A 27,975-nucleotide genomic window follows, 5' to 3' on the forward strand; every position below is an offset into this window, starting at 1 on the left:
GCTTACTTTATGAATTTGAATGTGTAAGCAAGGCCCTAGAAGGAGAACTTGGCACAAAGTAGGAGAATGAAAAAAGCCTTGAGTTGGCATTGACTTGTCCCACTGCTACCAAGGCATCATTATCAAGTTCCTTTACCACAACTGAATTAGGTGTAAACTCAACCTTTTTCCCATTCCCATAGTGAGTGATTTGGTAGATAGAGAGAAGATTGGTAGACAAGTTAGGAACATAAAGAATATTCTCAAATGTTCCATCATCCATGGCAACCAAACCTTTCCCTTCAACCTCAACTTGTGTATCATCACTTATGTAAATGTGAGGTACTTTTGATGGCTCCAATGAAGAAAACTGCTCCTTTGTAGAACCCATGTGATAAGAGGCACCCAAATCAAGTATCCACTACTGTGAAGAACCTGTTTTAGCCACAAATGCCTGCCCTTTTCCCTTATACTGTGAGGAAGTGGAAGGAGATTAATCCTTCTTGTTGTAGGTGGATGGAAAATTGATGTCATTCTTCTTAAGGAGATGTATCAACTCATCAACTTGCTTGGTGAGGCATCGATGTTCATCATGACCACACTTCTTGCAATAAGCACAAGTTGGTTTATCCTTCTTAGGTGGATTCCCCTTCTTGGAAGAGGATGAAAAATTGCCTTGTGATGGAGAGGATGATTGTCCTTTTTCCTATTGTGGCTTTGACTTAGATTGCTTCTTCTTCTTATTGGAATCTTTGTCTTGACTTCGTTGACTCCCTTGATTAACCACCAAAGGCTTGGACTTTGAAGACTTGAGAATCCCAATGTTCAAAAACTTAGATTGTTCCAACATCAACATTTCTGTGAAAGCATCAAATGAAGGCATAGTGTAGGAAATCCCCACTATCAAGAGATGGGTTTGGAAGCTAGAAAAAAATGTTGCATATTCAGGTGAAAGCTTTTCCAACAAGTTGAATATCAATTGAGCATCCTTTTTGTCAATTCCACAATCCTTAAGCTTTGCTCTTAGCTCATTTGCTTTGGTGACATAAGCTTGGATTGTATCAAAACTCTTGGGATCCAAGTTGGTGAGCTCATTGTCAATCTTATAGCCTCTGATTTCATCAACTTGACCATACAATTTCTGATAGATATCCCAAGCCTTTTTGATTGTAGAACACTTCTCAATGTGAAAAATGAGGTCATTTGATACACACTTACACAAAGTTCCAAGAGCCATGCAATTTTTAGTGAGCCATTCTAATTGAGCATTAGGATCGGCCTTAGGATCAGCTGGTGTTGCTATTGTTCCATATATGTAATGCGTGAGTCCTTTTTCCATTAGTTTGCCCCATGCTTTAATTTTCCAAGATGCAAAATTATGTGGAGTTAAAGGTGGAAATTTATGAGGATGCATAGAAATAAAAAGGAAAGAGCACAAGGAAAGAGAGGCGCAATCACACCCCATCCCCCCCCAAATTCACTCAATCAAAGAACCTCCCCCCCCCAAAAAATAAAAATTAAAAAAATGATGATTTGACACTTTATACTTAGTGCATGTACAATGGGCCACTTGCAAAAAATGGCAAAGTGAACTTCTGATTTCAACTTTACAACTACATCAAAGAGGCCAAAGAAGACTCAAATTGATGATGCAAAAGACCTAAACTAAGATCCAAGCAAATTACAAATAACCAAGTAGGCCAAAAAAGACCAATTTTTGAAAGTATAATATCCACTCAAAATCTTTGCAAACTGATGACAAACTATGAAAGAAGACGAAAAAATATGCACTTAAAAAAAAACCGACACCTAAAAAGGAGGTTGTATGAGCCTAAACGAATCCTTTGAAGTTGCAAAATTGAGGATTAGACAGGTACTACTGAGAGAATCTGAAAATTATGAAACACCTGTTCACCAAAATCATAAAATAACCACATCACTATAGAAAGCACAAAAAATTAGCCCAAATAAAAAAAAATTCACCCAAAAAGGAGCAAAATTGAGCAAGTTATGGGTTTTCAAAGTTGACCCAAAAAATCAAACTACTCAATGGAGAGGGGTTTAAAAATTTCAAAAAAGTGCTGACGCAGGCTGATGTCAGCAATTCACTATGTTAAATTTGACAATCGTATGATCGTCAAAATGGTTGTCATACCCTTCTCCTTGGTTGTACGGATTGATGACGTGGCAACTGACTGGGTGAGACCATATTGTACAGTGGCAATGATGTGTCACCGAGTGTTGCCCACGGGCCAGTGGCCACCTGCCATGTGGTGGACATGGGTCGCACTGAAGGGAGGTTATGAGCACATGGTAGGTTGGTGGGAGGTCACTGGCGGCTGGTCGGTGGGAGCCAGCGCTGATAGTGGTGGGCGGGGCGGGAGATTGTTGGTAGCTAAGGCCGGCGGGGACGGTCGGGGTCGGCGAATGGTGGTCAATAGCACGAAGGTAAGTGGCAGCCAAGAAACAGAGGAGGTCGCTATGGCAAGCGGCGGTGAGGGCCGACGATAAGTGGTGGCCCTTACGGTCTGTAGAACTTGCAGTCATAGGTTGTACAATGAGTCGGGATGGGGTAATGGCCCCCCCGATAGTAATATGATTTTTTTTTTTTTTTGAAACACTTTTCAATTTTTATTTATTTTTAAATAAATCAAATAAAAAAAAATGCAGAATAAAAAAATATTTTTTGAAAATTCGTATCGTACTACCTGAATTTCGGTAAAAAATTCCTCCAATACCCAAAATTCAACTTTCGCCAAAATAGGTCGAGTTTATACTCAATTTTGATGGAAACAACCTCTTGGACGCAATGGTGAGGTTGAAAACACTCTAAGATGCCTCCAAAATGTGATAGTTATGATACTTAATGTAAGTACAGATCCAATAGCCAACAAGATGAGAGGGGGGGTGAATCATACAAACTTAATCTTCCATAAAAACATCAGATTCAACCTCGGTAACATATACTTTAGTAATATAACAATAACTGTCAAACATGCAAACTCAAAAGCATATAAACATCATAAACCTCATAACACCAGATTTAACGTGGAAACCCAAATAGGGAAAAACCACTATGGGATTTCGGACCCACTAAGAAATATACTCTTCTAGAGTATGCTCAGTTAAAAGGAAATCCTGTTAAAGATTACAAACACATTGCTAGATGTGACCTGGTTAAGGGATTTCTCTCAGATCTATTAGGATCTTCACTTTATTAGAAGTGACCTTGTTAAAGGATTTCAAACACTCAATTAGAATGTCACCTTGCTAGAGGGTTTTACAAATAAGACTATTAAGTCCACTCGGTTAAGAGATTTTCTATCACTTTCACAAAATAACAGTAATAAAATCTATTTGCAACTTCACATCTAAAATGCTAAAGCAAATTCTTATTTATTCAATACAATCTAGATATAGAACTAATCTTGTCCATCTGTTGGGCTTCTATACTCTGTTATTCAAACAGGTCTTCAAGCTTTTGTGCTTGGTAATCACTATGTAGCATCCTTGTGCATACACTTGCCCGCTTACATTGTTTATCAATAGTTTCCTCTTTATAAACAATAGCTAACCACTTAATCTCCTTGATCACATTTCCCATGATCAATCATAGCCATCAGATCTTCAATCTTGTCCAAGTTCAATGCATCTTTTGATCTGAAAATGTTTTACCCTGCCTTGGAACTTGCATACATTTCTTGGAACTTGTGCCAAGGTATTGCGGTTCAATCTGAACTATAGATCTTTGCTTTCCCTTGCCTTAGATTCATTAACAAACTATATTAATGGCATACCAATCATTCAATCAGTTCCAGCTCATCAGCTTCCTTCATTAAATAATGCATGCAAACATTTAATGCATTCTATTATAGCTCGGTTACAACTCAGTTACAACTCGGTAAATACTAAACTTCACTCGGTAGACATTCCGCCTTCATTAACCGATAGCGATAACCTTAGGGTTTACCAACTAGGTTCTTTGCTTGATAACATAGTATAGTATTAACCTTTACAATTTACAACATATGTATGATGTTAAAACAATCTAAACATCATGATCTCATCATTGTCTGACTCGGTAATAGTTGCCCATTGAATACCTTATTCATCTCCGTATTCATCATATTCTTTCCTGTGTCTTCTACCAACATCTTTCTATTCTTCAAATCATACTTCTCAAGATATGGCAACATCATACTGAATTAGAAAATCAATTTCTTGACATCAATGACAAAATAATAATATCAAGACAGTAAACATCCTTAATCAGTTATATCCATAATCATCAACAACCTTCTCAATATCCTTATTGAAATGCCAACAATCTTTCATTGTCTGTTATAATGCTATATTGCCAACAAAATGCACAGTACCTCAGATCCAAAATCAAAAGCCTTCCAAGATGTCTTCCAAAACCAATCAATGAATCCCTAATGACTCTGATATCATGTGAGATTTTTCCAAGATCAAGGGCACAATGAAAATGACACAAAAGGGAGATAATAGTTTGACAAGAACAAACTATATTCTCATCAATATGCAAAAGCAATCAACAGGATTAACCAATACAGTGAATATGGGTCTGCTTATATAGGCAAGGCCGAATGGATATGTGAGCACACAATCATGACATGTGGCTCAATGAGAAACAAGGGTAGGTAAGAAAAAGTAGGGATAGGTAGGAGAAATAATATAATATTCCACAAGAGGTGGATCACCCAATGAATGTGGAATGTGTATACACCTAAAAAATGGTCTGAAGATAGTTAATTAAATATGCAGTTATTTGATTAATTCCCCTTCCCAATTAATTGAATTCACAAGCAATTTAATTAATTTCTCTATTCATCTACTAGTAAATAAATCTAAATGATTTATTTATATAGTTCATCTCATATCCCCCTTTGATTCATTAATTCTAAATTAATTAATGTCTCCCCATATTAATCAATTCTTCTAATCCCTAATTAAGATTAACAAACTCAAGTTTGTTGAGACTAATTACCATTTTCCCATTATTTGAATTTCTAAATTCAAATGAGCACACGGCTCCTAACTTTAACCACCTAACCTGACCATCCGCTAACTTAACCCATTCAATCTAATCTTGGGTCTAACTAACCCTATCCTATCTTGCACATTCTAACCACCTTATCCTAACCTCCCATGGTGTGGATATTCTCTCCTTGAGACACATGGCACTTTTTCCACATGTCTCCTCCCTTGGACACTTGCCCTCTCATGAGCAAGGCTCCTTGACACTTGTCACCACAGAGATGACAAGTGTCCCTTCCTCCAATCTCTTCTCCAACTTCCTCAACCTTGGCCCTTGATATCTTCAGATCAGATCTGGACCATTGATTCCTACCACCTCATCTTTGGCCTTGAAATTCCTATAAATATCCCCCATTTTGGAACAATATAGATCCCATCTCATATCAATTTAGGCATCATTACTATAGGCAATTTGCATTTCAATTTTCTAGTAATTAGCTTTTGGATTAATCATAGCATGTTAATCTAGTTTCTTAAATCATGCATTTCATATCATCTCCATAGTCAATCATGATCAAATAGCCACTCAACTCTTGAGTTGTCACTTTGGAGGTCATTGCTCCACTGAGAGCCCATCAATCAAACACCTTCAAGGTCCTCAAGAATAGAGGAAAATGGGACATATCAAGGAAGGCTTATGGTTTGCATCTTTGATTTAGTTTTGAAATTAAGCTTTTCAATTATCTATTTATTGTCTCATTATATGTGTATGCCTCTTATATACCACATTTTTAGCATCGCATTAATTGGCGCCCACCGTAGGGCCTAGCCCCTTTGATCTTTAACAAGTTTGCTTGTAGGAAATTTCATTGACAAGTTGATTAGCTCTTTCAGAGTGCAGATTAGCTCTCCTGGGCTCCTGAATTGCATTCTTGGTCTCTATTGTGGTGTTTCGGCACCTCAAATGGCATTTATGGGAGATTCCTCAATTCTATTTTTATGCTTTTATGTACTTTAGCACTTTCAATTTGTACTTTAGCATTTTTGGTATGTATGGTGGTGTTTTTGGCACATTTGTCAGTGTTTTTAGTCTGTTTAACAGTGTTTCTGGTGTGTAGAACAACATTTCTAGTGTACAGGATAGCGTTGCTAGTGTGTAGAGCAGCATTCTTGGCACATATAATGGCGTTCTTGGTCAATTTGATGACATTTTCACTTTTTTATTGATTTTGCAAATATTGTATGTTGCATTCCTCATTTTGGGCTTCTAGACTATCATTTTCCCGAACCTAATTTGTAGATTGTTGGTTTTGCAGGTACTTATTTTGCTGTGAAAGACCAGAGTCATAAACTATTTCGCCACCAAAGAATGCAATATAAACTACTAACTTTGTTTGCAGCCGCGGGATTTTGCACTTTTGTTAAATTAGGCACATAGACTAATTACAATGGAAATGAACAAACATGTCTTATGTGTTTTGATGATAGGTGAGTATGCTCTCACCTTTCTTAGGTGATCAGAAAACTAGAATCATCCTTTGCTTTCAATAGTGCATTTCTTTAGTAGGCCTGCCCTCCCGAGGAGTTATTAACTCTTAGCCCTTAAGGTCGATGAGAGGGGAACGGCTAACGCAAAGTACTCCAACCCACTATAAAATAAACATGTTTTTGATGAAAATCAAAGCAACGATAGTGCTCGGGAATAGCTCTCCTCCGTACCTTCAGGTATATCAAACCTTGGTTTTCAAGGCTGGGAGGCCTCTTAATTGAGTTTATACCCCAATGCACCGAACAGATCCCTTACTAGTTCCAAGTAAACTAGAAGCTACTCCATTTACCTCTGAACATTATTAAATTCTTAGTGCATGGAGGGGGAAGAATCTCTCCTTAAGATACTCACCATATGTCCCTCTTGAGCATATGTGTGAACTCCCCTTTTGAGACCTTATTGCTAGGCTCATAATGGGACTCCACTAGCTCTCGCAAAGGCAAAAACACGGGTGCCCTTTAGGGGGTGACAAGGCTATGTGAGCTAACAGGGTACCAAGTTGTGGGCTAAGAACTAATAATGAAGCCAATCTCCTTAGGATAGACTAATTGATGTGTTTTCAAATTGTTCAAAACCCGTGAAAACTTGGGCTTTCTTTAAAGCTTCTTGAACATACACTTTATGTGTCCTTTGGGACAAAAAAATACAATCTGAATTTTGTGTTTGTAAGTCAAGTCAATATATCATCCATTGAAATACAACAAACATTAAAAAATCAAACTTCAAATGGTTAAATTCACAAGTTTCACACTAGGTTAGCACTTTCAGTCAAAACAGTTGCATCTACGGTCCAAACAGTCGCATTCACAATCCAAACCTTAGCTCTTTTGATCCAAACATTAGCTTTATCAATCCAAACAGTTGCATTCGCAGTCCAAACATTAGCTCTTTTGGGTTCAAACATTAGCACAATCAATTCAAACAGTCGCATCTACAGTTCAAACAGTCGTGCCTACGGTCCAAACAGTAGCATTTCCAGTCCAAACATCAGCTCCCTTGGTGTGAATGTCAAAATTTTCATGTTTTAACATTAACTCTCCAAGGTTGAGCACATTAGAGTTTCTGGTCTAAACCCCCTTTCTTGCTATTTAGCAACATTTCTGGTAAGTTTTCCAGCATTTCTAGTAAGTTTGCCACCATTTCTGGTCTGTGTGTCAGCGTTCCTGGTTAGTTTAGCAGTGTTTCTGGTCAGTATAGCAAAGTTCCTGGTCTAAACAGTAGCTCTTTTGGTCTAAAGGTCACATCCCTTGGTCTAATCAACAACTCTTGTGAGTTGCATGTCAAATTGCTCATGTTGCAACATTAAATCTCCTAGTTTGTACTTGCTAGGTCTACATATCCATTTTCTGAGTCTGAAAATCACAAATTTGGGTCAAAATTGAAACCTCCCAAGTTCAAAAACTTAATTTGCTAAGTCTACATATTATCATTCGAACTTTAGAGTCACTGTATTGCAGAACAACATTCCTGGTCTATCCACCAACATTCCTAGTTTGTCTGTCAGCATTCTTGGTCTGTTTGTCAGCATTCTTGGTTTGTATGTTAGCATTTCTGGTCTGTTTGTCAGCATTCTTGGTTTGTCTGTTAGCATTTCTGGTCTTTTTATCAGTGTTCCTGGTTAATCTGTCAGCGCTTCTGGTTTGTCTCTTAGTGTTTCTGGTCTATTTGTCAGTGTCTCTAGTCTATTTGTCAGTGTTTTTGGTGTACAAAACAGCATTCATGGTCTAAACATTAGAGTTCCTGGTCATTTTAGCAGCATTTCTGGTAAACTGCATCAAAATCAGAAAACAAAAATAAACCATTTCTCAAACAGTCAAACATAGAGAGTAGGTCATCTTGTTGGGTCATTCAATCAGGTTATCTTCTGTCAAAATAGATTCAAGAACAAGACACACAAAAGTCTCAAGTATTCACCTCAAACAAGTTAAAGATCAAACACCTTAAAGTGCAACACCACATTGTCTTTGATAAACTGGCCGTTCAAACATATTTTCTCATCAAGATCTATCATCCTTTAATTATGAAACTACAACGCTTGATCTAAATAACCTCATTCTTTATCATAGGATATATCATTCCTATTAAACTTGGTCATATCAAAAATCACAAAATTTGCACTCCAAAACTAAGATAGAAAAACTTGCACACAAGCAAATACTTGAAAAGATCATTTCATGCCTATCCATCTAAAACTTTTACCTCAACAATTGATCACTTATTATAACACATTAAACAAGATTTAAACCTCAAAAAATATTCAAGACAAGTGTATGCCCGTTCTAACCAGGGCTCAGAGATGAAAGATTGCAGAAACAGAAACATAAACGTTTGAAATAATTGAAGACTATAGAAACATGGAACACAAAGATGAAATACAAGTTGAAGAGGAAATAACAGAACAACATGTCAGAGATATCAAAAAAGATCCTCAATTCAATAAATTTATGCAAAAAATATTGGAGGGAGAAAAAGAAAAATATTTCCTAATGTTAGGAAAATCTGGTGCTAAACTCCCCCAAGATTTTGATGTGAACAAATTGACACAAAAGAGAAATGACCCCCCCCTTAATAACAAACAATACAAGGATACTTTTGGTCTCAAACTCAATGACACGTAAATTCCTAGTAACACTAGAAACAATGAGGAAACTTACATTCCCACAAGGGATGAAGTAGAAATTCTAAATAACGCTCAATCCAATGAGGATACAAGAAGGGATAGAGATGATATCAGAAGAGATCAAGATCCTCCTAGAATGCAAAATCATGGTTATGCAAGAACAAATCATGTGGATAATCCTATCACAACTCTCACACAACAAATACAAACACTATAAACACAAATTCAAGATATGCAAAGAGGAAATGTTAGAAGATACTCACTTCAAGAAATCTGTCCTTATCCATTCGATAGAAACCTAAACATGAGACCATTTCCTATAGGTTTTGAAACTCCTAGATTAAAAAAATATGATGGAAGCATTGACCCTCAAGATCATATAAGGGAATTGTAGACACCTAAAATTGTCCAGTCTAATTAAATAAATATTTTATTTATTTAATCATTTTATCCTAATTCTTCTATTAATTAAATAAATCCTTATTTATTTAATTAATTAATTTATCCTTTTCTAGCCTTATTTCTCATTTAAATAAATACCTTTATTTATTTAAATTATCCTTTTCCTAAATTAAATAAATATCTTAGTTATTTAATTGATCCCACTTCTTCTATTAATTAAATAAATCTTTATTTATTTAATTAATTCATTAACCTTTTCTACCTATGACACATGTCATTCATCTCTTAATTCATACACTACCTACCCTCTTATTATTTTCTTATTTCCTCTACCTACCCTCTAATCATAGCCGACCTCTTTTTACACCTCTCAATCTTATCCCTCCATTTCATATAGTGTCTTCTATATAAGGAGATGCTTCCTTCATTATCAAACCCTGAAAAAACTCATTTTGCATTCAGCCACACTACTCTTTTGAACTTTCATATGCGATCCTACTTGCAACCACATTTCCGTTCTTTGTTGAGCTCTTGTGCACATAAAATCTGAGAGCAAATATATCAAGCAAGATCAATGGAGATAGGAAGAATGGAGATCCAAACCCTATTGGACATGTGATAGTATAATCTTTGTGATTTCATTTGATTTGCATTGTCTTAGGTAATCTTCATATATTATGGTGGATCTTTCTTGTTGTTAGGCTAGGGTTTTGTGGTTGAATCTATTTAGTCTTTCAACATTGTTGTTTTTCCATTTTCACCATATACAGGAATTTTGCACAATGAGTATGGAGTTTGCACATGAGGATACCTACTTGATGAGATTATTTCCAAAAAGCTTAACCAGACTAGCTATGGAATGGTTCTCCAAACTTACACCTAGAATAAGATCATTCTCAGAATTGGTTGATAAATTTGTTTCACAATACTCTTATAACATCCAACATGAAGTAACAATGTCAGACCTATGTAAAACCAAACAAAAGAGTGGAGAGCCTTTCATGACATTTTTACAACGATGGAGATGGTTAGCTTCAAGGTATCCTCGTACAGTGCCAGAGTATGGAAAAATGGACATATTTATAGACAACTTAAATGATCAAATGAGTTATTACTTAAAAATGCAAGGAAATCAAAGTTTTGTGAAAATGATTGATAATGGAATCAGAATGGAGCAAGCCATGATAAAGAAAGGTGAGTTGAAAATATTCAAAGAAGGAGTTCACCCTCCTAACAACACTAACAACAACAATCACAATGATAAACCAAAGTTTTGGAATAGAAATCGTAATGTCGTCAATGATGGGATAGTGGATAACAACAATGTAAAACCAAAGCAACCGGTTTTTAATTTATCCAATGACTCAGCAGTAGCTCAACAAAACAACAATCACCAAAAAATAATTATCAAAAATTTCTTTTGAAGACAATTTACAAACATTGGTGAACCCCTTGGGTCCGCATTAAAAACACTCATCGCAAACAAATTGATTACTTTAACAGAAGAAAGAAACTTTGAACCCAAGGTAAAACCTGCTTGGTGGAATGACAACCATTATTGTGATTTCTATCGAAACAAAGGACACCAAATAGATGCTTGTCAATGATTAAAACATGTCATCCAAGATTTGATTGATAATGGAATAATAACCATAGATGGACATACAACAAATGAATCTCACACAGCTTTCAAAACTCCACTTCCTAATTATGAGAAGGGTGAATCGTCAACAGGGTAGAATAGTAAAGGTAAAGCAAAGGTAAACTATGCTCATGCATATGACAATGTGGTAAATGTGATCATGGTTAAAGAACAAAAACATCAAGAACCTACTCATGTTATCATAGGAAGCAAAGCCAAAGTGGTTTTTCTAGGTCCTACAACAAACACGTCATCCACTACCAAACAATACAATTTAGTGGATCAATTATAGAAAACACCCGCACAAATATCCATCTTAGAACTTTTAAAGCTTTCACTTGCACACAAAGAGATTCTTGAACGAGCATTAGTAGATACCATAGTGTCCAAAGATCTTGATATAAATCAATTCCAAACCGTGGTAGGACACCTCACAACTCCTCATTGCTTATCATTTACTGAAGAAGACGACATGTCCTTGCAACATCCCCACAATGCTCCTTTGCATATTGAAGTCTTCATTCACAAAACGCAAGTTAAATGTGTTTTAATAAATGGTGGAGCTGACCTAAATATTTGTTCATTGAGTCTTGTTCATGCCTTAGGATATTCAGAAGATGCAGTTGATCCCTACAAAAAGATCACCATAAAAGCCTATGATGAAGAAGAACGTTCCTCCAAGGGAATTGTGATACTACCCATCAGAGTGGGACCTTTACAGAAAAACATAGCATGCCAAGTTCTGGACTTGGACTTATCATATAATATACTCTTGGGGAGACCATGGATACATGACTTGCAAGTTGTCCCATCAACCTATCATCAGTGTGTCAAATTTCCCTATAATGGACCAAAAATCACAATATCTGCAAATTCAAATCCATTCCAATATTGCAACAATCTAAAAATGGCTCAAGAAGTCATTGTTCCTCATAACAGGGAGGCGTCATCTTCGAACACACAATCCAAAGAACAATCCTTTGCCTCTATTTTATCAAGTATGGAAAAACAAATGTAGCTAAGAGATCGAGGAAACAAAGAATACTCAATATCACAATTACCACTCTCTCCTAAATCCTTTGGAAAACCATCAAACTCTAAACAACAACCAATTGTGAAACATCTTCCAATATTTGATGGAGCATTCATTAGTGTTGGAACCTTATCAAAGGAGATAGAAGACAAAGATGTACTACAGTGGCTATACAAAGATGAAGAAATTCAACAAAAGGTCAACAATGTCAGAATACCTACAGAAAAATATGGAAAAGGATTCAACATTCTTCAAAAGAATGGATATACTGGAATAGGTCCTATAGGAAAAAGAAAAGAAGGTACTCAGAACCTATCCAACCTCATACTTAGCAAGCTACAAACAAAGCAGGCTTAGGGTATGGACAAGTTACTTTATCAAAAGACATATTCTCTAATCAGTACCAAGAGGAATATGGAAATAGACAAGAATAACTTACAATTGAAAGGGAAGAAGCATCTACAAAGCAACAAGCACAACCAAACATGAAATGGCAAAAGAAACAATCCTCAAATCAACAAGAGAAACAAACCAATAGTACCTCCCAAGCAGCATTAACTCTTAATCAAAGCAAGTGTGAACCTAGTACTAATCAAGGAGAGCTAATAGTAAAGTTGATAGAACTCAATCTCAATCTAGAAGAAGTTGAATATGAAAAAAGGAAAGATATAGCAAGACAAACAGAACAAACACATCAAAAGCTATATGAAAAAATTTGTAGATTGCAAGCTGCAAGTGAGATAGATTCTGACAAATGGGAATGGGATTCCTATCATTCTGAAGAATCAGCTGAAGAAAATTGCTTTAAAGAAGATGTAGGAGTCGATGCAGTTCACACATATGCAGGGCAAACGTTAGGAACTAGTTCACTTGAATTAGAATCACATTCGGCTGACTTAGACATAATTGAGGACGATCAAGAACTTCTTGGGCGAGGTCATTCTGATGAGGGTACCATTCTAGACATTGACATACATATCAAAAACTTTGATAACTCAATCATGATGCTAAATACTCTTGAAACATCTCAACCTGATGATCCTTTACCTCTAATCCACCCCAAACTTATTGAATGGGAAAATGAAGGACATACTGCCATTGATACCTTTCCAAATGACTATGCCATATCCGTATATCTTAATGCAATCAAACCCGCAAAAACTTCCACTAGGAATTTCAGCAACACATCTTCCAGTCAAGTGGGTGGCAAATCTCCTAGTCGCAAAAGCAAAAATAAAGAAAACAATATCAAGTCTAATATTGAAAACCATTTCTTGGCAACATTAGATCAGGAAAAGGTAAAAAGAAAGGACGCATCTAACGGTGAAAACCTCCTCGAGGCGCTGAAAGATGGGAGATTTGACACTTTACCTGAGTACTATCAAGAAAGGTCATCAATTTTGATTGAACCAACAGAAGCAGTTAATATTGGGACATCAGAGCAACCAAAGATCCTACATATAGCAACTTCTCTGTCAGAAAAGAAAGGAAAGAATATATGGAATTCTTTACACGACGACAAATCAATTTTGCCTGGCCATATGCAGACATGCCAGGATTAGATCCAAAGCTTATTATGCATCACTTAAATGTCAATCTGGGAGCCAAACTAGTCAAACATAAATTAAAAAAGATGCATCCACATATTGCTCTCTTGGTCAAAGAAGAACTAAATAAATTACTAGATGTAGGATTCATCAGACCTATAGCATATCCTCAATGGGTATCAAACATTGTTCCTCTTTCAAAGCCAAACAAAAGTATCAGAGTATGCACAGACTTCAGAGATCTTAATAATGCATGTCCAAAGGATGACTTTCCTTTGCCTAACATTGACATAATTGTAGATTTAATAGCTGGACACTCCATGTTTTCGCTAATGGATGGTTTCTCCAGATACAATCAGATTAAAATAGCAACTGAAGATCAAGAAAATACAGCTTTCACATGTCTATGAGGTACTTTCTGCTGGAACGTCATGCCTTTTGGAATAAAGAACATAGGTACAACATATCAGAGAGCTATGACAATGATATTCCAAGACATGATGCATACATTCATGGAAGACTATGTGGATGACATCTTGGCAAAATCATACAACAAAAGAGAACATATCAAAATACTGGAAAAGATCTTTGATCGGTTAGAATAGTATAAGCTACGACTAAATCCTAAGAAATGTGCCTTTGGTGTCACTTCAGGAAAGCTATTGGGATACATTTTTTTAGCTAGAGGTATCAAAGTAGATCCAGCTAAGGTCAAAGCAATCATGAAAATGGCATCTCCCAAGAATATAAGTCAACTTAGATCACTACAAGGAAGACTATAGTCAATCAAAAGATTTGTGGCTCAACTAGCAGATAAATGTCAACCGTTTACCCATCTATTGCATAAAAATGTTCATTTCAAGTGGGACCATCAATGTGAGGATGCATTCAACAAGATCAAGGCATATCTCATGCAACCACCTGTTCTAATATCACCAATTCCAGACAAGCCGTTATTGCTCTATGTATCGACCACTGAAGTATCATTAGGAGTTTTGCTTGCACAACAGGACAATGAAGGAAAAGAGTGAGTCGTCTACTACATCAGTAGAACACTAGTGGGATATGAGCTCAACTATTCCCCAATAGAAAAGCATGCTTGGCGGTAGTTTTTGCTTCTCAAAAATTAAGACACTATCTATTGTCTCACTCCATCAAGTTGATAGCTAAAATCGATCCATTGAAATATTTTCTCAGCAAGGCAACATTGATAGGACGACTAGCAAAATGGGTCATGATCCTAAGTGAGTTTGATATTGAGTATGTAGAGAGAAAAGCTATCAAAGGACAAGTCATCGTAGATCAACTAGCAGAGGCACCACTTCAAGATGATCATCCTCTATAGATTGAGTTTCCTGACGCTGATATCCTAACAGTCACAACAAAAGCATGCCAACTATACTTTGATGGTTCATATACATCGCATGGATCAGGAGTAGGAATTCTATTTATCACACCACAAGGTCATACCATCCTAAAAGCATACAAATTAAGCTTTCCATGCACCAATAATACCACAGAGTATGAAGCTTTGGTTACAGGTATCAAAATGGCTATGGAATGGAACATTACACAACTTCAGGTCTTTGGAGACTCTCAGCTCGTCATCAATCAAATCAATGATGACTATCAAAAAAAAGGTGACAAACTCATGCCTTACAAAAAGATGGTGGATGACTTCAAGAAATATTTTGTTGAAATCACTTTCGAACAAATTCCAAGAAATGATAACAAAGTAGTAGATGCCATGGCAACACTTGCTTCTCTATTACAAACATAGGAAAATCAAGAGTGTTATGAATTCCTGGATGAAGAGTTGTTTTACCCTTCTCATAATTGTCTAGATTCCCAAACCATCTGCCAACTTATTGGACATAATAATTCTTCATGCTATGGCCAAACTTACACATACCTGAAAGATAACACCTTACCTCTTGACCTATCAAAGAACCAAAAGAGAAACTTTATTCACCAATCTTCCCATTATACTCTCGTCATGGATATCCTATTTAAATGAGGTCTAGACAGTACTCTCTTAAGATGTCTTGAACAAGAAGAATTTGAGAAGGCCTTAAAGGAAGTCCATAATGGCATTTGTGGCACTCATTCAAGTGGTCTTACCCTTTTGAAAAAACTCATATGCTTGGGCTATTATTGGCCAACTATGGAATGAGACTCTTTTCAGATAGCTAGAATGTGCAAACAATGTTAGATCCATGGAAACTTGATCCATGCACCAGCATAAGAACTTCATGCTTTGGCAACATCTTGGTGTTTTTGTCAATGGGGTCTTGATCTAGTAGGAAAAATAAATCCTTCTTCATCTAATGGTCACAAATGCATCCTTGTAGCTACATGATATTTCACAAAATGGATTGAAGCAATACCTCTCACAAATATCACAAGAAAACAAATTGTTGCATTTATCTTGAATTACATCATCTGTCGTTATGGAATACCAATGACCATTGTCACTGATAATGGGTGACCATTCAAGAATCAAGATGTACAAGAGCTATGTGAGAAGTTTAAGATCCAGCATAGATTCTCCACACCCTATTATCCATAGGGGAATGGGCAGGCAGAAGCATCTAACAAAACTATTCTGAAAATCCTCAAAAAAACAGTGAACGATGCTGGGAAATATTGGCATATTCAACTAAACCTACTCTCTAGGCCTACCGCACTAGTATCCGCACACCACTAGGTGCCACACCTTTCTCTCTTATATATAGATCAGAAGCCATATTGCCAATCAAATTAGAGATACCCTCTATACTTGTATCACTAAAAGTACTTATCCCAGATGAAGAACAACGAGTATCTAGACTACAAGAGTTAGAACTGATCCATGAAAGAAGACAAAATGCCTTTGATCATTTAAAGGTATATAAGCAAAGAATGTGTCAAAGTTATAATCACAAGGTCAAATCATGAATCTTTCAAATTGGAGAACTAGTATTAAAGGAAAATCCACGAAATTAGTTAGATCGAGAAAAGAAGGGAAAATTTGAACCAAAATGGTTAGGTCCATTTGTGGTCACAACAATATTTGGGTCAAGAGCATATCAGCTAGCAACACAAGACAAATATTAGCTCAAGGAACCCATCAATAGCATGCATCTAAAGAAGTTTTATGTCTGAAAAAATCCAAAAACAGTGAAAAAAGCAAAAAATAAAAAAATAGTGAAAAAGCAGAAAATCCAAAATAGTGGAAAAAACAAAAAAAATCCAAAAACAGTGAAAAACCAAAAAAAACCAAAAACAGTGAAAAACCAAAAAAATCCAAAAATAGTGAAAAAGAAAAAAAAATCCAAAAACAGCGGAAAAAGCAAAAAATCCAAAAATAGTAAAAAAGCAGAAATGAGAAAAACCTGGCAAACAGACATTATCTGTCGGCTAGCTCTGCCATCTATTGGTTTGCGCATTCTTCTGCTTGCATTCTTTTTCCATCAATGCTGTTCATATTCATCATAAAGCCTTTGTACATACGCAGGCATCCCAGGTTTTCTCGTCATGGTTTGGATCATTGACTATATCATAATAAGGTTTGTTTCTAGGCTGGGGGCAAAATCCTGAACCTGGTTGGGGGCAAAAAGTTGTGATCATTTTGAGCTTAATCAAACCAGGTAGAACAACAGTCAGACAATGCTTGTCAAACGAAAAATTGAGATACATCCAACATTGAATGTAAGATCACATTGTCAACCATTAACTATCACATATCAATCTAAACATGGCAAAACACATATCAATGGATGATATATCTTGACTCATGATTTTAACACTTTGGCAATAATGGTTCAACTATTTTATTTTGATTTTCACTATCATGATTTCTAAGTAATTCGAGGATGTCTTTGACTAAAGGAACGAGGAAGGAACATGATATTTTTCTTGTCTACTATCTGTAAATTAATCATTAATATGTGCAAAGTTGTCTAAGGAAACGATCATCAGATTATCATCGAAGACATTTTGGACTTGCATATAGAAATGGTTAATACTACCTGTTTTACGCAAACAACACTCTGGTCATCTTGGTTCAATTATACCTCGATGCTTGTGCTAACTTGCAATATCAAAACCCAGGAAAGCAATGCTCAGGTCATCATGGTTCAATTATACCATTGATGTTTGCACTCACTTCCCACATTTTAAAGGTTCAATGATGAAACAAAGCAATGACTCCATGACCGGTCTGATCACTACATTGCATTTCATTTTGCATTTGCATTTTAAGATAGATTTGCATTTCATTCTGTATGGGATCACAATTCTCATCTTTTCTAAGGCCAAAGCTAACATGGTGTTATCTCTCTTATTACGTGATTGAGTACATTGGACAATAACAAAAATAATTAATTCATTCATCCTACATGATAAGTTAGTTCATCTCATGTAACTATTGCTTACTAAGGCATCATTCATATGAAGCATAAACTCATTCATTCATTTAGTAAGATCATTGCATGGCATTCCTCTTATCTTAAATCATATAAAATAACACCATTGAATTGCATTGCATCCATCTCATATTAACATGCATGAGAAAATCATAAAAATATCAAAAACATAGAAAGCATTGCATTGCACAAGTATCGCATAACAATTATAAGCATCACCATACATATTTGAGTTGCATACATTATGTAAATACTGCATCATCATATATCTATCATCTACAATTCATAAGCATATAGAAATTAAATCATACACCAAGCATACATCATGAAAGTAACTGCACATCATAATCATATGTCAAATAGAATGCATCCATCATTTCATAGGTCATGTAGAGCAAATAGAATCAATTGCATATCATATCATCAAAACAAGATCAATGTCCAAGGTATAATGATATCACAAAATATATGAGATACATCACAAATATACATCGCAGGAATCATCAATATCTCATCACAAAACGGTGTGTACATAAATGGATCAATGTCCCATATCAGTGTGACCACTAGGACATGGAGCAGAACTCTGTCCTGATGCGGCAGGTAGAGTAACACTAGCTAGTACTCCTATACCTAAGTCCCCACCTGGGGGAGCTCTCTGAAGTGGCCCTGTCACTCCTCAACTCTCAGTCTGGCTCTGTCCTGATCTTTGTCTTAGCTGTGAAAATCCTGGAGCCCTCCGATCAGGAGGAACAGTAGTAAAGTATAAGGTCCTATAATACTCAGCCTCTCGGATCCCCTGGCACATTATCTTCAGGGCAGTCTTCCCTTAAGTAGACCCTCCTGACAACTGTACCTTTGTCTCAGCTTGCCGACACCTATCCGTAGCCACATCTCTCTCAACTAGGAGAGAAGCCATCTGAGTCTCTAGTTGGGCCATCTGAGAGTCCCTCTCTACTAGTCGACTCTCTAGCTACTGAACTTGAGCCTGTAAGTCCGTAATCTAAGCCTGTTGCTGATGAGATGACATCCTAATGAGGATTCATCGAGGTACCTTTGCCTATGGCTACTTAGCCCATGATATTGTCATAGGTACCTGCTCAACTAGGGGAACCTCCTGCTCTAGGACCTGATGCCCCTGATCCCCAGGAACTGATCTCCTACATCTGACCACTCGGGCCATCCAATCGGTATATACATCTCTAGTAGATCTAGAACTGCTAGCTCTTGAAGTGCCTATCACTGTCACTACCACTACTCGACCATCTCCCCCAGCATCATCCCCCCCATCATCATCTCCTCCATCACCATGATCTCCTGCACCTCCTACATATCCATCCCCATCTCCGCTCTCATCTCTCACCTCACCTTCCCTCCGTCATCTAGGAGCTCTGCGTCATAGCCTCTCATCATCCTCATCAAAAATTGGCTCTGGCTCATCCAAACATGTTTGCCTTGGAAACCTGTGTATAGTACAATGCATGGCATACTCATGTGTAATCCCGCTATCCATCATGTCTGGAAGATGATCCCAATCAACTAGCTCCAATGATCAATACTCTGTGCAGGCCTAGTCATATGAAATAAAAGGCCCCCAAGTAGCCACATCCAATCTCTGACGAGCATAAAGAGTTGTACCCTGTGGCATCCCCCGTATCCTGCCATACTATCTCAACACCCTCATACAAAGGAATCGTTCGATGACATAGGGTGTCAATCCAATTAGATATCATGTCATGAATACATATGACATCTCCACTGCATCCTCAGGCCAAATCTCACAATCCCTGTATGGTCTCCATATCACAGTATCCAAATCATCCAAGGTCCGTCGCCAATACTCTAATTTGCCCAACTTTTGTTGGATAATAATTCTTGGATACCCCTCAGCATAAGGCCTGCCTACAAGTCTATCTCTGTCAGTCAATGGTCATATGATAGGTAGATTCTCCCAAGCCCATATCTGAAGCATAGTCACCCCCACTGATAACACAATTGATCCCTGATACACAACTCGGTGCAAGTCATGATATAAATGCACCAACAAACATGACCCCCATGCAAAGTAGGTCCTCTCTATCACTATCTGCTCAAGCAAATGACCCCATCCAATAGATAATCCCTTTGACTTGTGATCGGGACAAAGGAAGCCTCCAATAAATCTAGCAAGCACAGTTGGTAATGTGGCATATCCTAACTCTAGCATCTCTTGCCACGCAATATCGTACCTGCATATCTCATCATCCTCAAACACTCGGCAAAGTGCCTCTATCCCACCCCACTCACTGAGATCATAATATACTAGATCACCCATCATAGGAATGTGTAGAATCTGATAGACATCCTCGGGTGTCACCGTAATCTCTCCCGTCGGCAAATAAAACATGTTATGCTCACTATGCCAACACTCTGCTAAAGCTGTCAGTAATCCCTAGTTTATCAAAGGTCGGGGCATGTCAAGAAGGGAAGATAAACCACACTTGCCAATGTGGTCTCTCTCCGCCTGGCTAAGGTGGGGTATCAACATCCATGTCTTCGGGAAACGCTCCTAAGACTCAAGAACGGTAAAGTGCTCCTACAATCAAATCATCTCTTCATATCAGTTTCTTGATTTATCTATCTATCAAATCAACCTATCTATCGGTTTATTTTACTCAATTGAGATTTTTATCAAATTTCGTTGGGCCCCTATCAATGACACTCATCTATCATGAGGTCATTATCAATCTTATCTCATCTCGCATGTGCATCGAGATAATTAGAATTGATCATCAAATTTATCAATCAGGAGCGTCTAATTTTATCAATTAGATAGCTAGTCAAATCTTACCCTTTCAAAAATCAAAAAATCAAATCCAATTGACAACAAATTAGACCAACCGGCTAATCAGATCATTTTCTCAAAAAAACCTACATCGAAATAATCAAAATATCAAATCAACTCATCAAAGCCTCATTGCCAAAAATCAGAAAAATCAAATCATCAAAAATTGTCAAAAATCAGAAAAAAAAAAAAAAAAAAATTGTCCAAATTGAAAAAAAAAAAAATTCAAAAAAAACCCCTCCCCCCATGGTGGCGCCCTACGCACTGCCCGCAGCGCCTCCCGCAGTGCCAGTGGCAATCGTTGTCGGGCCTCCGCCTCCACTTCCACCCTTTTCCCACCCAAATGCTCAAATTTCAAAAAATCATTATTTTTTATGTTTTTTTTAATTTTTAAATGCATACATAAATATATTAATTTTTTTGAATGCAAATTGGAAAATTTTTTAAAATCTGGATAACCCATTTCAAATATATAATTTTTTTTCCAACCCATCTGGCGAAAACACTAAAAACTAATTTCTTATGCAAATAGCTAAATTTTTCAAAAATCAACTAAAAATTTACAAAGATGGGTTTTCTCGAAGTACGTATCAGTGGACCGTATGCTGGAGGATGCTCATATCGTCAAACTCGCTTGAACCTATGCTGGCGGTATGGGATCGCCATTTTCTTCCTCTAGAGCAAATTTTCTCAAACAGTTGCAATGCACAAATGAGCAGTGGTAAAAGGAATTCACCTTTTTAAACTCATAATGGGGCATTTAAGTGGGATTTTTATTCCACTTATTTTAATCATCTAATCAACTAATCAGCCTGGCAGGGCAGCATTTTCAAATTTCTTATCAGGAAATGAATAGGATTGACTCTAAAAATCTCTAAAAATCGAAAAATCATTGAAAATCTAAAAATTGAAAGAATTTCAAAAAATCGCGAAAAATTCACAAACATTCAAAAATTATTTGATTCATCTCCCGAGGGGGCATCCTCGCATCGATATCTATCAATCAGCGTCTGGGGCATCATATGGAGATTTATCATCTCAAAAATCGAATCAACATCATATCGAGATTTATCATCTCCAAATCAAATTAGTATCATATGGAAACCAAATCCGCATCAAATCAAGATTGAATCTACATCCTATCAAAATCAATATCAACAACATCATCAATCAAGTTTTCTTTGAATCAACGCATCGTCACACATCACTTCAATGAGGGGCAAAATGTATACACCTAAAAATGGTCTAAAGATAGTTAATTAAATATGTAGTTATTTGATTAATTCCCCTTCCCAATTAATTCAATTCACAAGCAATTTAATTAATTTCTCTATTCATCTACTAGTAAATAAATCTAAATGATTTATTTATATAGTTCATCTCATATCCCCCTTTGATTAATTAATTCTAAATTAATTAATGTCTCTCCATATTAATCAATTCTTCTAATCCCTACTTAAGATTAACAAACTCAAGTTTGTTGAGATTAATTACCATTTTCCAATTATTTGAATTTCTAAATTCAAATGAGCACATGGCTCCTAACTTTAACCACCTAACCTAACCATCCGCTAACTTAACCCATTCAATCTAATCTTGGGTCTAACTAACCCTATCCTATCTTGCACATTCTAACCTCCTTATCCTAACCTCCCATGGTGTGGATATTCTCTCCTTCAGACAAATGGCACTTTTGCCACATGTCTCCTCCCTTGGACACTTGCCCTCTCATGAGCAAGGCTCCTTAACACTTGTCACCACAAAGATGACAAGTGTCCCTTCCTCCAACCTCTTCTCCAACTTCCTCAATCTTGGCCCTTGATATCTTCAGATCAGATCTGGACTGTCGATTCCTACCACCTCAGCTTTGACCTTGAAATCCCTATAAATATCCCCCATTTTGGAGCAATATGGATCCCATCTCATATCAATTTAGGCATCATTACTCTAGGCAATTTGCATTTCAATTTTCTAGTATTTAGCTTTTGGATTAATCATAGCATGTTAATCTAGTTTCTTAAATCATGCATTTCATATCATCTCCATAGTCAATCACAATCAAATAGCTACTCAACTCTTGTGTTGTCACTTTGGAGGTCATTGCTCCGCTGAGAGCCCATCAATCCAACACCTTCAAGGTCCTCAAGAATAGAGGAAAATGGGACATCTCAAGGAAGGCTTATTGTTTTCATCTTTGATTTAGTTTTGAAATTAAGCTTTTCAATTATGTTTTTATTGTCTAATTATATGTGTATGCCTCTTATATACCACCTTTTTAGCATCACAGAATGTAATAGCAAGATAAGACCACAAAAGGTGGAATTTCTCCTACAAGCATCATCCCTATGTGCACACTTCCCTAAGTGTCTCGTATCCAAACTACAATGAGATGCATTATCCTAAGTCAACTTAAGTAAAGTGTAATTATATCCTATAAGAATAAATAATTACACCAACAAAATGAGCACAATTTTAGGGGCTTTTTTACTTTTGTGCATGCTCTAAATCTATTTGGATGGGCATTATTTTATAAACCCCTCTTTATTATTTACTATGAGGAGAGGACTTTAAGTCTTCTTACTTTGTGCTATATTTAGAGCCCTAAAATAGGGAGGGTGTTTATAAAATAAAAATGTAAAATGTTTTTTATGCCTTTCAAGTATTCGTGCAATGAATAATTTAAAATAACTTTATTAGACAATTGAATTAATTATCTTAATAAAGTTTTTTTAAATTATTTTCATAAATATTTTAATGTAGTTTTATTAAAATAATTATATTAATTGTTAATAAAATTATATTAAATTACTTTAAGCAAAAAAGAGAAATAAATACTTTTATATTAGCATTTATTAAAAAACAATATTATTAATTATTTTCAATAAATGTTAGAAAAAAACTATTTAAAAACAAGGCAAAAGCAATACATGTAGAATTTAGAGAAAAGCATGCTTTTGATCAAGCTAAAATAGGGGATATTGGAGCACTTTTCAGTAGTTCTTCATTAGCAGGGAGTTCCACTTACATACCCCTTGAATAAGGGAGTTATTTTGGCACACAATCGGTTAGTTTGGAGTAGATATGCCTTATTTTTTAGCAGATTTGACTTTTAGACAGCTTCATGCAGATTTTGAAGATTAAATGTAAAACATGAGGCTAAATATAGAGCTCGGCCATATTTTGCTCTCTATTCTAAATACTAATCTATAAAGTCTCTCCTCCCTTCTTTTATTTTTCAGTTCTTTCTTTCCCTAGTATGATTGTAGACTGATTTTGGTCTCTTTCATGCTAAAGGACAATATTGTAGCTCACTTTTCTGAAAATGTAACAATGACACTCCTTTATTTTCAATAAAATAGCAATGTTTTCCTTTTCAATACCTCTTTCATTGTGTTTAAGAAGATGATTCGAAGAATTTTTGTGATTTATTTTCAAATCCTTTGATTTGTCTCATTCAATTAGAATTTGATGTTAAAAGATACATGCATGGTGTAGGTCCTAGATTGTGTTAATTGATTTTAATGGTTTGTAGTTGTGAAAACCAGTTAGTTTTCCTTCAAGCAAGCATTGAGTTCAACCCTTTTTAGGAAATACTTATGCATTCCATGTTTAGTTGAATTGTGAGAATTTCATGGCTATTTGTTGAAGGTTTTATGAGAAAAAGAAGGCTACAGGCCTCAAACAGACATTTGGTGCATCACCTCGTAAGGTAGGTTCAATTTTAGTATTCCTTCTATCAGTTTTCTCGACATAAAGTTATTTGCAGGAGATTCATCATATAGGAAGCCGACCCATAATTTGGAGGTCTACTTTCACCGTAGGCATACCCACAGGCCTGAAAGTATTCCCATGTTTCATAGGATTTCTAGGTTTCATACTTACCTTCACGGGTGCAATCCTTCATGACAACAATTAACTCACAGGCACTGTATTTTCATCTCTAATTTTCTTTGTATCAGTACTGGACAAAAATACCATTCAAATCAGTCAAAGAGAATGCGTCTATGTAATATGATTTACCCCTTGAAATCACCTCATTCATCAGATTGTTGTGTATCTTGATCATTTCCTAGAGAAATGTTATCACCTGGTGGAGTGCAGAAGGAAGCTAAATCATTGTCTCCTAACTACAATAGTGCTACTGCATATATTTATACCCTTTCACCATCTAGCATATTCGCCTGTTCCAAGGCTTCATACTCATTAACAACATCTTTTGTCCTAACTGCTACAAACACAAATTTGATTGGTAGCATATGACTAAATTTATATGTTGTGTATTTCCTTTTGTAGCTTAATGGTTAGGTTCATGCCCAAAAATTAATGTCACATAATAATTTTATGTTCTTTGAATCCATGTGATCAATTCACACAAAACATTTCAACTCCTTTACTAGGTCAAGATGCCAGACTTTATATACCTCTCTTCAAAACCTATTCGTAGTCTCCGTGTTGTTGTGGGCGTCCAGGCATGGAACTTTGAGAAAATCATTTCATGCATGTATTATGTACAATAGCTTTATTTCACCCAAGCAGGGGGGACATCAACAAAGGTTGTGGGTTTTAGATTTATACCTGCCAACAACACTCACTTGAAATCTTTCTAAGGTCTCTTTAACATTGTGACATATACCCACATTGGCATGAGCAAGGAAAATGCTAGAAGGAGCATGGAGATTTCTTCACACCCGTCAATGGCTCTACTTGAATAGTTTCTAAAATTCATCATTGCTTGCATCCTGACAGAAACAACTTCAGCATTTGACAAAAAATCCATTAACTCCTTTGCTTCAAAACCTCAGATCATCGCTTAGTTTTAAAGAAAAAGCACATGTCCCCTCAATGCACTAGAAGCCACGACCCTCACCTAACATAGATTTCTCAGTAATAATGGTGTGCCATTAATTTGCATTTGATAAGATTTTCAACATTTCCCTGTGCTATCAATACACTACATTTGCTTGATGTCTTTGTTCCCTTATTGCCCTAATTTTTAATAGCCCAATGTGTTTACCTTTCTTTCTTTCTATTCACTTTTGGTTTGTTTCTTATCCCACATCACTTTATGTTTTGTCCTTATCCCCATGCAGGGTAGCGAGATTACTCTATATCTCATCCCTCCTCTTGCCCTGTAAATGCTCCTAGATACTCATCTCCATGTTGCAGGATGGCAAGGGGAAGCTCACCCTAGCTCCAATCTTTCCCCGTGATGAATTTTCCAAACCCCAATCTGTTGTGCGGGGTGGCAAGGAGGATACCCAATCTCTCTTCCTATTAGCCTACGACCTCACCTAGTAGCCATGGCTTGGGGTGCGAGGTAAGGAGATGTCAAAGCCTTACCACCCCTGCCATCCTACATACTTCGTTCACCCTTTCAAATACCATGCTGGAAAATGAAATTTCCCTTTGTTTATATTGTGTAGGACTCGCATCATTGCAATGTTAAGCTCCTTAAAAGATTTTTAACCACACTCCAAGGTATTAGCTTCTTTTCTTTTTATCATTTTATTAATTGATTTTCTCATTCACCCTTTTATGTACTCTCAAGAAATCTAAAGAGTTTTGATAATAAATCTATTAATAAAATGATTTAATATATAATGTTATCTCTTGCCTCACAAATTTTTCCTATTCCATAATGATAATTAAACCATTAAAATTATTTAATCAATCATGCTTTCAACCTTCCAAAACATATTTGAATCAATTAATTCAAATAATGTACATTTTTAAACCTTGGGAATTAACTGACCTTATTGGGCCCTGTCATTATTCGGGCCCCTAGTGGGCAAGACTAAATTTTTTTTTGTTTCTAAGCAACTGACCTAGTGAGAATACTTTGGAACACTGACTGGATGTGTTCTGGATCCAAGAAACTGAAGTATGTTTTACAGTGAATTCAAAATTGCCAACCACATCCCTTAACGATTCTCGAGGTAGGAGATTTTAATCTGTAAAGTTGCCTACTCAACTATTTCTGAAAATGCATCTATTAAAACAACCCGAAAGACATTCAAGCACTGAGTTGCAAAATATCAAATCTCCACTTGAGAGGCTACCACTTGGCACACTGATAAATGTGGATACACAGAGTACGCATGCAAAAGGGTTTGACTTGATTTAATCACATGTGCAAAATTTTAATCTCCCAACTTGCCTTCTCTGCAAATTCTAAACATTCTGCTCATCAAACCCTAAAAAAGTGCATTTGAAATGGGCTCTACAAAAACAACAAATGGTGAGTTGGGGGCTAAAAACTAGAAAATGGTAGATAATATAATAGAGAATCATGGGTAACATTCATTTTGCATGCAGGTCATCAAGGTCAACAAATATGAACTCAAATGCAAGGCTACTTTCTGTAGATTTGTACAGTTTTATTTGCAAATGGAATGGGCTTTGGAAACTCATCAAATTAACTCATAGGGACAACTGACATGGGGCTTCAAAAAAATACAAGGAATCATGGGAAACTATCAGCTAGGCTTGATGATCAATTGGTGCAAAGATGCAATGCCTCAAAGAGGGCTCCATAAAAAGGTTAAATTTCTACAAATCAACAACCTACTTCTGGACCTCCAAATAAGGACTTTAAAGACACATCAAAATTGATCAAATGATGTTTCAAACAAGATACATAGCATCTATGAAAGATTTTTAACACCTTCCCAAATGGATTTTGCATGATACTCAATGGGTGCCAAAAAATGAGCTCTCAAACTGATCTACTTAGGCTTATTCTGTAGGGATGATTCTGAGCACATTTGAACAAAATTTTGCATGGGCCCTCAAAATTATGCAAATTTTTTGATGTCCCAATAGCAGCAAATATATTTGGTGGAACTACTTGAGAATAGTTTGAGAAATCATATTTCATGGGCTAGAATGATTATATGATCTACACAAAAGTTACAACAACATAAAGTCAGAATTCATTTGCCAACATTATCCCTACCTTGCTAGGAATATGCAAAC

This window comes from Cryptomeria japonica, chromosome 1, assembly GCF_030272615.1.
Source record: "Cryptomeria japonica chromosome 1, Sugi_1.0, whole genome shotgun sequence".
Lineage (NCBI taxonomy): Eukaryota > Viridiplantae > Streptophyta > Pinopsida > Cupressales > Cupressaceae > Cryptomeria > Cryptomeria japonica.